At 38.7% G+C, this 16,491-nt stretch overlaps 1 protein-coding gene across 6 annotated transcripts in view; it reads right to left on the bottom strand.

Moving 5' to 3' along the window:
- The window catches only part of sulf2b (sulfatase 2b), an 88,297-nt gene that overhangs the window by 44,658 nt on the left and 27,148 nt on the right, over nucleotides 1-16,491 (bottom strand). For 4 of the 6 annotated variants that reach the window (XM_087781249.1, XM_087781253.1, XM_087781254.1 and 1 more), the window contains exon 1: nucleotides 14,448-14,730. The exons of 1 other annotated variant lie outside the window; for it this stretch is intronic. The gene's annotated coding sequence lies outside the window, so the exon portion shown is untranslated. Of the gene's footprint in view, nucleotides 1-8,218; nucleotides 8,311-14,447; nucleotides 14,731-16,491 lie in introns of those variants that run through there. One more of the 6 variants, XM_087781250.1, reaches the window with a different exon arrangement.

Genomic DNA, 16,491 nt, shown 5'->3' with positions numbered 1-16,491 from the left:
TTAAATCGCAGCCTTTGCCATAAGAAAATGTATATAATTATATATAAATAATAATATAACTAAATTGAATCGCAATGCTTTAAATCGTTCTGCCTAAGTTAGGAGGGTTTTTGCTTTGGTGATCTCCGACATCAAGGAAATGTATTCAGTATTTCGACCTCAAATTAAAAAAAAATAAACCGCAAGCAGCCGAAAGGTCTTTCCGTAAATGATCACTTAACAGCACATGGATCAAATTCCATTTTATGTGGCCTGGAGAAAGGAATTAGCTCAAAAACAAGTCTATACTGTTTAACATTCTGCTAGCATAGATGCAAACACTGTTTGAAAGTAGCAAATATCAGGAAGTCCTCGGGAAACTTCAGAAAACAAGCTCGTTTGTATAAATGAATTTATGTTCCATTGTTACGGAATATTTGGTGCCAACAGAAAACACTGCACACAAACGTCAGAAACCATTAAGAGACAAGAGAAAAGGTCTTTTAACTCGTTTCTCTCCAGACGCGTATCGCCATAATTCCTAATACTGGCCATCATTACATGATAATGGTGTCAGAGGTCGCAGAATACTGCAATGTCACCCGCCGCCCCTGACGCTGATCGATCAAGCAGCCAGTTAATCAATCAGAATTGCATCAGCGAGATGAAAAATGTCACCGTTGTAAAGCCGCCTCCGGCCTTCTCTGCTCCATCTCCTCTCGCTCTTCTCCCAGTGATCAGAAACATGTGAGAAAACAAAAAGAGGAATGTGGAGGAGTTCGGGTCATCTGGAGCCGAGTCGTCAGCAGGGAGACGAGCTGGGATTCTGTCGAGGCCATCGGGTTCATATCGAACTTTAAAATAGATTGATTTCTAACCTTAAAATGGATGAGAGCAAATAAAAACGGCTCTTTCAAAGCAGAAAACAAGTAAAGCTTTCAAGGCAGGTGTTGGAAAAACCTGAAATAAAGATCTGACCGTTGTGAAAAAGTTGGAAAAGATCAAAGATTTTCATAAGGTGTTGTGTTATTCAGCTACAACAGGCTTGGAACAGGAATAATCACTATCAGCACTATTTGTTCAATCGTTTAGGGTAGTCAAAGCTAAAAATAAAAAAATGTAAACGTGTAGTTGTGGCTTGTAACCGTCATGTAACCGGTTACAAGCAGTTGCACAATATAACTACTAGAGGGTTTTATCTCAATTCAAACACAGACTAATCCCATTACAGCAAAACCATTCTAGTAGACTTCAAAAAACTATTTTTTTGTAGACCCACATCAAAGTCTTATGTGTCAATTATTACTTATCTCAAAACTACTAGTCGCAGTATTACTTCGCGTAGTATTACTCCGTGAGTCCGAGTAGCATTATTCCGCGAGTCCGAGTAGTAGTACTCCGTGAGTCCACGTAGTAGAACACAGTGAGTGCGATTAGTATTACTCCGCAAGTCTGCTTAGTATGACACCACGAGTTTGCGTATTATGACACCACGAGTTTGCGTAGTATTACTCCGTGAGTCCACGTGATATTACTCTGCAAGTACCTGTAGTATCACTCTTCAAGTTACCATAGTATTACTCCACTGCGCTCCATAGTACGCCTCGCAGAGTACTATTACAAAAACGCACTACATTTAGTCATTTAAGAACTTTTTAAACAATGTACAAGTACAATAAACACTTGTCAATTAAATTTTACTTCAATTGTTTATAAGACTATGCGAGTCGTAGCTGTCAAAAGTCTAAAAATGTATTGGAACCACAGTCAGGCATCACATGAACATAACACACACACACCTCAGTGGTACACAGCAGCTTTATATGAATGTGAGTGAGGAATGAATGCAGGATGACGTTCATAACTCGATAAATTACAAATGCAGACGTTGAAAACACCTTATACCATTAGTTGTAGTCTGCATAAAAATATTTTATTTTAGTCACACTACTCCAATGAAATATACTATACTACTGAATCTTTTGTCAAGAAGTAAAAGTGCATATATTAAAATCCCTCTCAAATCAGGTAAATCATGCGGATAGAATCCTGTCAGGTTGTGCCTTTTATTCACCTCAGACGCCTTCCAAAAAAAAAAAAAAGACACGTCTTTTGTGCGTTTTCAGGCAAGGTGAATGAGTAAAAATGTGCTTAAGGCTGTTGCTTTTTGTGCACTCATTGTTTGTATCCAACCTGCATCATTAATCTGGAATGTGAGGCTCATGTTACTGGGTCACAACCAGGGAACATACGGCGAGAACACGTCACACTAACTCTGGTTATTTACCTTCTTAATAACAAGGCAAAACAAAAATGAAAGGAATAAACATTGCCTTCTTTTATCTAGTTTTGGGAATGTTGTCGAGAAAAGGGTAGAGAAACAACACTTTTTTTCGAAGGCAAAACTTTAGCACCGTCTTATGCGTTTCCATCTAGACAACGTGAGTCATCAATCACTTAGAATTGTTGTTCTGTAAACAACAAAAATTAGCTTCATCTATGATGTTTATTAGTGAGAAACGTATCACGATACAAGGGCAACAATACGCTATATATCTATATAACTGTAGGATATATTTGTAGTATTGTCAGAGTACTTGACTACGGTGTTGCAAAATTTACAGACCACATGACTCTTGACGAAGTCGTAACTGCTTTCATTTTTCTTGTAACCAAAATATGTCCAAACATCAGCTTTAAAAGCTGCAGGTGTCTACTGTATCCTCTCGTACTCAGCCATTGATGTAAATATTTGCATGTAATAGTGAATAACAACATAACTATTTTTTTTTCACACACAATTTATTGAAATATAAACCATAAAAACTATGATGATGTTAAAATCTAAATCTAGAGCCAAAAATGGACACAGCGCTGTTAAATATAGATACAGTATCGTGATAATGAACATAACGATATATCAGGTTAACCAAATTTCATAGATATGTATTGTTGAACATTAAAATAAATCGACTAATTTATTGAAGAACTAGCTCTCTGACTCTACATTTGAACAGCGTTTCAAGCCTCTGACACCGAACCGCCTAATTGGGCTTGAACTTCTGAACCCGGTAATTGCAACTTCCCGTCGACACACCACTTCCACATTCAACACAAGCTTTCCCAGCGGGCTTTTCATGCATCTTTAATTTCAAAACCCATCTTTCAATTGTTTGGGGAGGAAAAAAAACGCGAGCGTGCACATTAGCAGGAGCTTCAAATATCACGACAGTATTTCGATTTATTTTTAAACTTTTTTTTTGTTGTTTTATTCCACCAGAACTCTCACACTCGTACAGTGTAATTCTGCTCACGTCCCTCCTCGAATCCCCTGAATGAGAGGCAACAAGGAGACGATGAAGAGGAGGAGGAGGCGGAGGTGACTGAAGGCACATTTACCATCTGTAATCAAAAGAACTCGGTGTTGGACCCTCTCTCCGCCCCCCCCCCTCTCTCCTCTCCCCTTATTCGCTCTCACTCTTCAATTTCTTTCCTTCTGTTACAAAACATGACCAGCATACTGATGGTAGGATTACACATACATCTACACACACACACACACACAGACACACACACACACACTGGCCGACACACAATCTCGCGCGAGAAGTAATGACTTTCTGCCTTCTCTTTCTCAATTCGCTCCGAGCTGCCAATTCCCACTGGGACGCCGGTGTGTAAATGTGTGAGTGTGAGAAGGAAAGAAAGCGAAAGAGCAAGAGACACGAGGGAGGTGATACAACATCTCCAATTAGCCGAGCTGGTGGTCGGTTTGGGGCGTTCAGTGTGTTGACTGGGAGGAGATAATAAGACCACACAGTCGAAAGCCTCCAGGGAGCAAAAAGGACCTGAACTTGAACCCGATCCCGTCGACTTGTTCGGATTCAGATCCCAAAATATTGAAAAAAATAAAGGAGATTAGAGCGGTTTCGCCTGCCGGGGTGTAGAAGAAGACTCGACACCCACAACCATTACATGTTGAACATATGCTGAACCAGTTCTGCTCCACCCTTGGAAGCGTAGATCGTATTAATTAACTCCAGGATGGGATTGAAATGGAGATTGTAGGTTTATTCACAAAAAGTGGGATTAAATTAACGTCAAAGCAACATTTAAAACGTTTTGATTTATTGAGTTATATTCAGTGAACACATGTCTGTTGCTAAAGGAAATCCGTGGAATATTCCCAACAATCCTTTTAAAATGTCCCTTTTCACCCTAAAGTTTATCCTTATTTTTTCATTTATTACTCGTTTGCCCTCAGAGAATACTAAACATTTTACTTAATATTTTATTAACGCCAATTTAGACTTAATTAATCCCGTCCTTTAATAATATAAATAATTGTGCCTTTTTTTCCAACAATTAAATCATCAGATTATGGTTTCAATAAACAAATACCAATCGTAAAACTGATTTTAATATACACATTTTTTCTTACACATTTAATTTAATAATTTTTAAAAGATATCTAATTACCTATCTATCTATATAAATAAAGGTGTATGAAACTATCAATACACTGACAGATCACAATATTTTAACAGCATTTAATTTTCGTTTTCAACTCATTTATTTTTTTGAATTATTACATTATATTTAATATTTGCTTTTCTTTTTTTAACATAACCATTTTTATAACAAGTAAATAGCCCTAATAAATGAACCACGGTCATTAAAAAATGTGACCTTCAAACTCTTTTTACCAGACATGAAATGTTAAAAAAGAAAAAAAAAGTTTAGTGGCCATGAAATACTCATTTGTGTTATTTATATATGGTTATTTAAATATTGAGGTATTAGTCTCAATGAGAGACATTGTTTTGTGGAATAACTAAACATTAAAAAAGTATTTTTCTTTATACATTATTAATGTTCTCACATTATTGACACCAGATTGTTTATTCTGAAGAATGTACAACCCTAATATCACTACCATTTGTTAGACTAGAAGGTAGGTATTTCATTGTATTTTGTTAAGAATCTGAATATTTATGCAGAAACAACTTTGAAACGGGGACTTTGGTTGTGGTTTCCAGCGGAGACGCGCTCAGTTTGTTTTAGCCGAGTGAGCAAACTTAGCGCACCTTCACTGGAAACCACAACCAAAGTCCCCGTTTCAAAGTTGTTTCTGCATAAATATTCAGATTTTTAACAAGGTGGCCACGAGTTTTTTACAATGTCATGTCCGGGGCTCATGGAGCAAAGCCTCCTCTTACCTTATGAGAAGAAAAAAAATGTCCTGAAAATGTAAAACTATTTCATTAAAAAAATAGGACTCAATGTATATAAAAATATGACTTATTGTATATAATAAGTTACATTTACGGTCTATTCACTACATATTTAAGGAGGAAAATGTGAGTTTGACCTCTGCTAAAGGTTAATCAAGAAGTATAAAAGGGTCCATCAATTTACTGTATGTTGTTGGAAGATGCTGACGGATGAGACGTCAGGAAGAAGTTGGGAGAAAAATGGAAACTTAATCCTCAATTCAGCAGCTGGTTAGTGCTGACAGATGCAGCGGCGGTTACAAACTGGGGGAGACTCGGGAGAAGTGGGGGGGCAGGGCGGGGCGGGGCGGAGGGAGGGTTAACATTTGATCAAGAAAAGAGATTGCCATGAAACATGGTCAGCGGTGCTGGATGAGGTCGGAATTTTAAGTGGTCACTTGTGTGTGGGCGTTTTCCATCAATAAAAACCCTCAAATTCTCATTTCATGGTTCAGCGAAAAAGCTTCTCAAGCGTCCATTCTTCTCATCACCGTCACCTCCTCCCATTTCGTCGGCTTTTGCCCACCTCGCTCACGTCGCCTGGTGGGCGTCCTCCACCCTGGCCTCGGACACTCGACGGCTTCCATGTCGCATTTTAGTTAATGTCATGAAGTCAAGATTCGTCTCTTGATCAGTGGTTACCCCGTAACTTTAATCTTGGCCAAAGAAATATTCCATTTCATAGAAAAATCTAGGACGAGAATTTACTTAATCCCTTCTTTTTTTCAATCCAATGTGCATAATTTAATTATTATTTTTTAATATATTAACCACCAAAACAGCAAATTCTAACCCTTAAGTTAATCAATTTCATTATCCAATTATTATCAGTTAAAAATAATAATATAAACACGCAACAAACGACAAATCCGATCCGTTGAAAAAGTTTTGTGTTACTCAAGTCACAAATCAAGGAGCTGAACGAGTCAAAAGGCCACAAAAAACGACCCCTTTTTTCAGTTATTTTCTTATCAAAACAGACGCTTGGCAGGAGGAAGTGACAATGACACACAACCGCGCTCAACTCTGCCGTTTGGATTCTAGAATAGACGCTCATTAGGTCACAATTTGTCCCCGTGTGTGTGCGTGTGGCGGGAGAGTGTGTGTGTGTGTAAGTGTGGGTGTGTGTGTGTAAGTGTGTGTGTGTATCCACAGGGCTTCATTAGCCGTGACACGAGTATAAAACAGAAGCGAGTGAGTGAGACGGACAGAGCAGGGGAGAAGACAGACGGAAGCAGGAAGTGCAGACTGTGGAAGGTCACCAATGATTTTCGTCTCCCACTGGGAGTTCCGTTGGTGGTGTAGATGATTGTAGCAGCCGGGCGTCCATGCACAGGCACCGTCCTAAAATACTTCACCTACTTTGACAGAGGAATACATTACGCGCTTCCAACGGAGACAAAAAAGATGGTTATTTCTTCCGAGTAAAATTTGCCTGCGACTTTATGACCCGTCAAGACACTAGTTTAAGTCAAGTTTATTTAAAAAAATGAACTGGTAAACTGGTGCAAATGAGTCAAACAAACTATGCGATTTAGTTTGACTTTTTTTATCTGAAAGTTGGTCCGTGAATACAATAATATTGGTCTGTAGTGCCAAAAACTGCTGAAAAGTTGTGGACTCATTGGCGGTAAGTGAAAAATATTCTAGGTGAGACTCTTTTCTGGTACATTTCACTGTCTATACCATTTATGGAACTGGTTAAAAATTGGCTTAACTTATAATGTGTTTGTAAAATAATAATTACTTTTAGAAATCAAAACTTTAAAAGCTAGTGATGAATAATTATGTTTATGCTCCGTGTTTATATACGAATTAAAATAGATTTTAATCAAACAATCATACAGAATAAACAAAATTAAAAAAAAAAAAAAAAAAAACTAGAGGAAAACTATCAACAACCTGTCCTCTGCACGAGAACATCAGATGTACTTGCTACCAGATTATCACAAACACACACAAATGGACTGCAAATAAAAACAATAATTAAAAAAACAAAAAAATTATATCTCAGAATGTCCAGAGCGGGTATCGAACCTTTGAAACCTTCTCAAACTTCCAAAATGGTGACGCAAACTACCAATTTATCTTACTGTACAGGCGAGCGTTTACCATCATCTATAGTAATTGTCATCGAAAATCATACTCAGAGGCGACACTTCTCTGTTAGTTTTGCGGTGTGAATGATTTGCTGAGTAACAAAAACGTCAATGATGGGCTCTTCAAAAGAGACCCCAGATATGAATCGTTGCAAATATAGTTTATCAGTGAGAAGACTTCAACAAAAATACGAAATCATTAACATTGATGATTATTTTAAAACTAAATAATAATTATAAGTATTAAAAGATAAAGAAATAAAAAAAAACTGTGGGAGGTCCTCGCCCCAGCGCCCTCTATGGGCCAGCTGCCACTGTGTGGCCCCCTCCTCTAGACCACATGTGTGGAACTCAAGGCCCTGGAACCCATTTTACGTGGCCCACAGGAACTTTGAAATTAAATCAATAATAAAATATGTACTGATTAAATGTTTCCTAGCATCATAGGAGGTGCAAAGTGATTAAAAATGTACCAGTTTAACAGCAAGAAGATGTAGAGAATGTCAAGAATAAATCTGGAAACTGCAGAAAACAAGATAAAACTCAATAAACTAGTATGTATAGATGTTACTTTTATGATTTAATTTGCCCTGAAATCCTTCAAAATCAAATCAACGTTACATCTGTTCAGTCTCTTCTCCGAGGACAGCCACTTGTTGACTTCGACAAAAAGTATACAGTACATTTTGTTCAGCCTGTGACCCAGATTGTGGTTCGAATGTTGTCGTCTCGTGCGGTTTCAGTTTGACACTTGAGCTCTAGACTCAAGAAAAGTTGTCCTGGAAGTTTATTTTCTGTTAAGCTACATTCAGGTTCCCCCCAAAAAATCTATCATATCAGTCATGAAAAAACACACATCAAACTTACATTTCCAAGAAGGTTACCAAGGTTCAACGCGAGTATATCCACTGCTCTATACGGAACGATGTATTGAAGCAGCTGCTGATAAATCACTCTTCAGTAACGCGTTTCTCTGATGAAAGAATCACGACACTGTGGGTTGTAAATTTCCTGCTGTGCACAGCTGCGCTGGTAAACAGGAAACCTGCTAAAGGTGCCGAACAAACGCAGTTATTCTTGATTCTGAAACAATTCGAAGGCATTAAATGCATCACTCCTGGGGGTCATAACAGCCCCTGAGCAACGCAGGGAAGGATGTAAGGATGCTACACCAGCAACAATGTTTATCCATTATGAGCGAACTGGAAAATATCATATATCAGCAATTTGAATGCATTAATGGATACATATGTAAGATTAAATATATCACTGGCCTTTACTCCTGCATAAAAACATTCTGTACAAAGAAATAATGGATCATAAGAGGCCTACAAAAGCATGTAAGAAGAACAACTAATCATATAAATGTTTTTCAAATGTAAAAACGCAGGAAGAAAATACTAAATATTGAAGACAAACTTGCTGAAACAAACATTCGGAAGAGAACGGGAATAACAACTTTATAAAAAGGTACAAAAATATAAGGATGTATTAGAGGAAATTAATACTATTTTGTCAGTAAAAAAGAAGGGGTCGCACAGAAAACTTCCGTGGAAAGAACAGGAAAATAAAAATGTTTCAGAGAAGGGTTTAAAAAAACAAAAAAAACATTTTAGGTTGGTAGAATTAATAATAATAATAATAAACAGGGTGTTTTCTATGTTTCCTCTTGATATCCAAAAGCAAACAGATTCTTGTCTGTAGCCATGAGTCTAGTGTTGCTCCGTGAACAAACTATCTAGGGAAGGAAGCCAGCCTATTGAAGTACGTTTATAAATACAGTAATTACCGTTTCTTTTTCTGGAGATGCTACTATAAATACACCAATTTATATTTTATTGTGCGCTTTTTCATTTAGAACATAAGTATCAAACTAGTGGCCAGTGTTTAAGATAAGATTAGGGCCAGAGATTAGGGACGTTAACAATAAGGGTAAAATAGAAATTTGTTCTGTGAAGAAAACTGAGGTAATTAAGATGAATAGAGCTTCAAAGAGTGAAAATCCACCATGAAATACTTAGATTAAAGGTTCTGAATGTAAGCACTAAGTGATGATCTTTTACATCACAACTCCATCCTTCATCCAAGAGCCGGTAGTCTCTGGGTCGCCTTCAGGATTTACAAGTGTTGGACCACAAATGAAGAAACGGTACCATTAAAACCGCCCGCTCACCGCGTGGTGCTGAAGGTCGACGAGCCGATGCGGCAGTCTATAACAATTACCAATTTCATCAATTCTGCTCCGGCGAGGGGAGGACAAGGGAGCCGGGGAACGGGGCTAGACGGAGAACAGGTTTATCACCGAGCGACGCGGGGAGGGGTGAACGGCAATCAGAGCGGCTTTAAAAGGCAGCTCGCCGACCTTCTGTCTAAGTGAAACAAAGTGAAAAGGACAATTAAAGTGCGGGAGATTTATGGAGTGATTTATGGGCAGCTGATATAAAGCCAGAGTGCAAACAAGTCCGGCCAAATTGACCCCTGCGCGCGTTCATATGTATAATAAGCACTCAACTGCTACCGGCTGCCCCTAGAGGCTGTGCTGCTCAATGCAGTTATCTCTTGGAACAATGATGGAGTGGAAAGTAGTTTTTAGAAATTAAACACATCACCAGAGTGAAGGGAACTCATTAAAATGATTAATTAGTCAAGGACAGACAACTGTGATGCATGCAAACACATTGAAGTACTTACAGCTATTGTCACGACTACAAAGGCTTTCTAAAAACTGAGTACAACTTTATTGAATTAATTTATCATAATACTTGGTTTCCTACTTGGAAGTTTTTGGTTTTAATATATGTATAAGGGATAGGGAACAGAGAATGGTCGTCAGCAATTGCACAGGGATGATATAAAAGGTATTTTGTCAGGAATTTACTATTCCCTATTCAAGACAGTGACCTAGAGTGCTAAAAGATGTCAGCTACTTGTGTTCAACATCCCTGGTGTAAAGCTTTATTCGCCCGCTGTATAACAAACGGTTGGTTGAGAAGCTCCGCAGCTCAACCTCGACTCTGTGAAGGCGCTGAACGTTTGTTTTTTTTCCACAGTGGGAAAACAACGGAATTCATTAAAGTGCTTCGATTCAGGATACGATCGACAATTGGTCCAGTTCTTGCCCGAGGGCTGAAAAAAAGGCGAGTCGCTTCAAACCAGCCGGAGAAGGGGGGGGGGGGGGTGGATCGCGTCGGACAACTGATCCAAACACCAAAGCGAACGGATGGCGGCGACACATCAAATATAAAGAAAATCGAGATTAAGTCAAAAACGTGACGTGGGAAAAGTGTTAACCGTCGGCCTGTGGATGTGAAAGCAGGATAACAGTGTGTGTGGCGAAATACCTTTCCACAAGGGAACGCCTGCTGTTCTTTACATCTTTACACGTGACCTCACACACGGGGTCACATGCTTCGGACCCCCGCCATCCCCTTTAATCAGTCTTCTACACTAGGAGTGAATAATGAATCTAAAAAACGTATTGGGAATTCATTCACTGAAAAGATAAATCATTCTGTAAGAGAGGAATAAAGAGTCATGTTTGCATCAGTCACATGGAGGATATGGAAAGGTTTGCTCGGATGCAGCTGGTTTTCCTCGGTGTGCGCCTCTTGAGCCCCGCAGGATCCCGACTGCAGCGGGTTCAAGGGTCAACAGTGGTTGCCATGGTTTCGCCCCAGTGATATCAGCTGAGAGCCTGTAATGATGTCATTGTGCACTCCATTCTTGGCACGGACGCGCTGTGCCAGCTTGAAAGTTTTACAACCAGCTGATGTTATTTCAACAAGTCCGCCGAGAGGATTTCGTGTGACACGGAAGGAAAAGTTGATTATTTAAGATACAAGACGGAAAGAGTTGCAAGACAGTGAGGTTTGGGGAGTGAAAAGATCCGTTTGCTCTTTTTAAATCACATCTTTTCTTTTGCTTTTACAAGTGCCACAAGTAAAATAATTCAATATTATTTTCATTTTACAATTAACAAAAGCAGAGCTCCAATGCTGAAGGACCGAGGAAATCCTGCGAGATCCCGGCGATGACTGAGGACGAGAGGATACAGTCGACTCCAGGAGCTGATGTTTGGACATATTTTGGTTTAAAAACGAATGAAAGCAGTAACGACTTCGTCAAGAGTCATGTGGTCTGTAAATACTGCAACACCAGAGTCAAGTACTCGACAATACTACAAATGTATACTTGTTACTACAGTATCACAATATATGGTACAGATGTCCCTGTACACAGCCCTACAATATAGGCATTATCACCAGTACATTCCTTTTCTGCAACGCAATCATTCTCTTTTCTTTACAGTCAAGAATGAAAATCTTTTTAAGAAATGTCAATTGTGAGGCAATAGAAACTCCAACACAATTGATTTGAACATACAGGGGGACAGGGATACTAATGTTCCAACTCCTGCTTAAAGTTTAATGTAGTAGTGTTGTTGAGCTAAACCGCAAGGTGCAGCAAATCTTTTTTTATGAATTATAAATATTTTTTAAACGCATGAAAGGTTTCTGGAAGACACAGGCTTGGTCACACAGCTTCTCCTGGATCTTTTTTTTTTTTTTGCAAAATCCTGGAGCCTCTGAACAAACACTGAACAACAAACGATTCATCCTGTCCATGCTCTGAGCTTCTACTCATCATTAGATGAGTCTGAGCTTGTTTGCCACGACATGCCGGGCAGCGTTGACGAAACACGAGGAGACAACATGACATTCAGTGGGAGAAGACCAGGGAGAACAAAAGGTTGGACGGTCCACAACATGGTTTTTTGAGGCAGTGTCATTATCAGCTACACAACTGCCGCACAAGCGAGTGATGGCGGCGTGCGTGCCGACAAGCCGCTGTCCTGAGTTTGAACCAGTTTGCTACACTTACAGTTAAAGATTAATGAAGCTAAATAATCCTAAAAGCCTTCCGACGGTCCTGGCGAAGAGAAAGAGGATCCAATCACTGCTTTGGGCTATCATGGATGAAGCGGTACAGGGGACTGACAAGCCGTGGGCGAAATAATCGCACTTCTTTTCACGTCAACATGAACAACCCATTCAGTCGGCCAACTTAAATGTCAAGCGCACTAGAAACTGCTCTGGTTCCCAGTTACAACTGAATAGATTGCATCATGAAATCAGATGACATAATCATGATTTATCGGTAAATCTTAATCATCTCCGTTGACATACATCACAAGTGAGCGATGCTTGTCCATACAGTAGAGAAATAAGTACTTAAATTATTCTGATAGATTAACCTTTTTATATTTGATACATCTTTAACTTTTACTATTTAAAGCAAAAGAAATATCCGCCAAGATATTGGAACAAATGTATCATAGAGATAGTCCCTTGATACTATACAAAGGTATCTATTTTTCATTGAAAGATAACGTATAAAAAAGATAAATCATGATAGTGTCAAATATCTTTAAACAATGCAAGTTATGGGAACAAAATGTTTATTTGACAAACGTCCATTTATTTTCGGGCGTTTGACTCAACCTAATTATATCCATGCTTCTTATCTATTCCCAAACTACTTGATTTTTGGTACCGTTATTGGAAGTCTCTGTATAGTTGTAGACATCAATACTTTCTCTTACTAAACCGAAAAACACTTAAACATCTATAAAGGTCACGAAATTAGCGTTTCTTATCTTTGACAGACAAATCTGTGCAGCAACATGAAATCACTTGTGGGCCAGAGTGTGACACACATGTTTTTCTAAGTGACATCACCGCCAGTTTATAACATGACTCAAACCGTTTTAGGAGCCGAGGTCAGCATGTTTGTTTGTTATTTGCTTCGTCACGTCGGCTAAGGATAATAATTAAACTTTGGCCGTCGGCGTGGAAGATCAAGAGTTTATGATGTCATCACCAAGACGGCGCAACAATCAATGCTGTATAATATAAAAACTGAAAGCAAACATCCGTAATAACTGCTGATAATCTGAACAATATCATAGTGTGAAATATTACATTATTATCTTGATATGAAAGCACGTAATTGTCCTCCAAACTGCTCTAAATTCCATTAAGAATGATTTAAACAGCATGTATTCCTGCTCTTCAAAAACCAAAAAAAGCATTTAAAAGCATTTAATAAGTTCCATTATTATTTTGTCATTTCCTTTTTGTAGAATTGTTTGTAGAATTAACTATATTAAGTGTTAAACTTTTCTTTGTGCTATAGTTTTAATTTTATTTAATTTGGCTTTTGTTAATTCTGAAGTTGATCGAATGGTTTCGTTATTTAAGCCAATAGTGAAAGTGGTATATCGCATTTAAATCAATTTTACTTACACTGGCAAAAGAGATGTTCTCTGCAAACATGCACAAAACAGTATAAAATATATAAGTTGTTAACTAGAGAAGAGATCTTGATTATTATTTACAAATAATTGACTACACATGCAGTAAACTCTGAAGAAGCCTAAGGAATAAAACAAGTGGTCACCAAAATATCCTCACAAATCGCAGCATCGTGTCAAGGTTTATGAGGAAAAAAACTAAATAAGCATCGAACAAACGAGCAGCCTCACCTCGAAAATAGCTTCAGTATCCTTTTATGCTTTACTTATTTGTTTTATGATCCCACTATATAGCTGGCTGACATGTTTTTAATGACCGTAATGAACATTTATCGTCCCCGAGAAGCCATTTGTTACCTTGTTAGTGCACTATAAAAACATAATAGTGGTGTAAAAAACAGGACTAGGTGGGTCAAGTCCTACCTCCCTTTGCTTCCTCTTCCCTTCATCCATCACCTCTCCTGCTTGTTCTGTCCTCTCTCTCTCTCTCTCTGAGCTGACCTCAGTGTGGCAGCTGAAACCCACGTGTCCCTTCAACAGGAAGCCATACATGTATACACAAACCAACACATTGACCACTAACAAGCAGGGGAGCTACTTTTAATAAGCCTCGGCGAGGACGTACGAGCGCAGAAGTGGAGCAGCAGTGAGAAACAAAGCAGCTCAGAGCTCAGTGAAGTAGAGCAGAACTGAAGACTCTTAACAAATCATCCCAGAAATGACGAGCTGTGGAACTTGGGATCAGACACAAGGAATAAGTAGAATGGAAACACTCCCTCCTACCTCCTTCTCCTTGTTGTCGGGAGTCCTCTCCTCCCTCTGGACCTCGGCAGGTGTTCTCCTCTCTGACCTCAGGGGGGAGGAGGAGGTGACTCAGATCACACTCTCATCTCTTCCACACAAATCCAGCCAACTTCTGCTCAAACTATACACACTTGATCCTCCACTCTCTGAAGACACAGCTTCTCAGAAGAGAAGTCACTACTTCTGCCACTTCCCCCCCTCTACCCTCTCTCTTCCCTCGCTCTTCCCTTCCTTGGAATTGAGTGACGGCGTGTTCGCTTTTCTCTCCGCGGCTGGACGATCCATCTGTTGCAACACGTCCGCCTCACTTTCACTCTCCCCCTCAGAATGAGAGAGGGAGCGGAGGGGCGGGGCTTAAGGGGCCGAGCAGCCAATGAGGAGGCTGGAATGGGCATGTCTGTTAGAAAGTGGACGGAGTCTGCGGACGGCAAATCATAAAACTACTGTCATGACTGTGTGACGGAGGGAACCACAGCCTCTACTTCAGCCGGACAACTTTCTGAGAAGTAATGACGCAGTTAGGTAAATAGATTAAAACAATGAAAAAAAGTCTGTTAAATAAAGTCTCAAGCAAAAAAACAAATCCTCATGATTTGAAGATGGATAAACAAATATACTCCTATTGATGTATTTTTTTACTTTGGAAAACATTTTTTAAACCCAGAAATACCACTCATTCAAGCATTCCTTTAAAAAACTAAGTTATACACCCACGCTGAAGGAAGGAGAGATTTCATCGCTGCTTACTGCCCGCTGCTGTCAGGATATTTAATGAATAAATGTGTTTTTATTTTGTTGATACTCTCTCCCTCACCTCTGTACTGGTGTACTAATGTTTATTGTTGTTGATATATTTATCATTACATTCTTTGTTAATTTGCCTATTCTATTTATCATTTTTACTCATTATTGTCATTTTTTTACCATTTGTTTTAATACATCTTACTCTGATCATTTATACATTCACCTTGTCGTGTCATAAAAAATGTCCTGTATTTGGTATAACAATGTATAAATGTGTTTACTTTACAGGCTATTTGGAGAATTTAGATTAGGGATGTTAAACTTAATCACATTAGGGGCCGAAAACATTGTTAAAATGAATGTTCCAAGTAAAATGTATAAATACCAAATGTAACAGGAAGTATGAGTTTGATTGTGAGATTGTCTTTTCCTTCATGTAAGCCGTTGTTGGAAATTCTCTTAATCATTTTTGACGCTGGTAGTATATCTCGCATAGCTTTTTAAACTGCCGCCTTTTATAGTTCACAAGAAACAAGTTTTATTTCGATCAATTGATTTCAAATTAATTCATCTTCAACCATCAACACATAAATGACGTGGCCGTATCTGGACCCCCGGGCTTTGAGTTGGACACATGTGATTCAGATTCTAATCTTCACCTTTTTACATGGATAAAAGTGAGTTGGTAGATTTCAAACTGACTACAGCCAGCCCAGTTATTGTCAAGCTAAGCGAGCAAGTATACAGTCAAGATTAAAATGTCCTTCATTTCACATTACACTAGAAGAAAATAGTTTTAGGTCCATCTGTTAAGTGTTACAAGGCAATAAGGTCAGCTATACGGACCCTATCTAGTTAAGAAAAAGTAGTAAGCGCAGACCTTGTACAAATCATGATCAATACATAAAACAATAAGCATTAAGTAAGTATAAAGAACTTTTTAATAACCCAATTAAACACCGTGAGAGTTTTAAACATTGGACATCGTCATGTCCATAGTAAACGCTTGAATGATTTATATTTGACACAGGAAATTTAAGAATGTTATTTACAACATTACAATGAACAATTTTGGGATTAGATAGTTCCATTGATGGAGGGGTTTAATTGGAACTTAATAATTACATTTGTAAGCAGTCATAGTTGCAATTTACATAACCACAAGAAGATGTGTGCAGCCAAACGGTTTCCCTCCAAAAATCAGATTTGTCTGAAGGTGCAGTTCATACATCCAGCAAAGATAAAAGCCTTCTAGAGTCCAGCCCGGGCTGGACTGAAA

Source organism: Callionymus lyra, chromosome 19, assembly GCF_982586985.1.
Source record: "Callionymus lyra chromosome 19, fCalLyr1.hap1.1, whole genome shotgun sequence".
NCBI classification, from domain to species: domain Eukaryota; kingdom Metazoa; phylum Chordata; class Actinopteri; order Syngnathiformes; family Callionymidae; genus Callionymus; species Callionymus lyra.
Note: the sequence above shows the minus strand (reverse complement) of the source record. Positions and strands in the feature narration are given on the sequence as shown.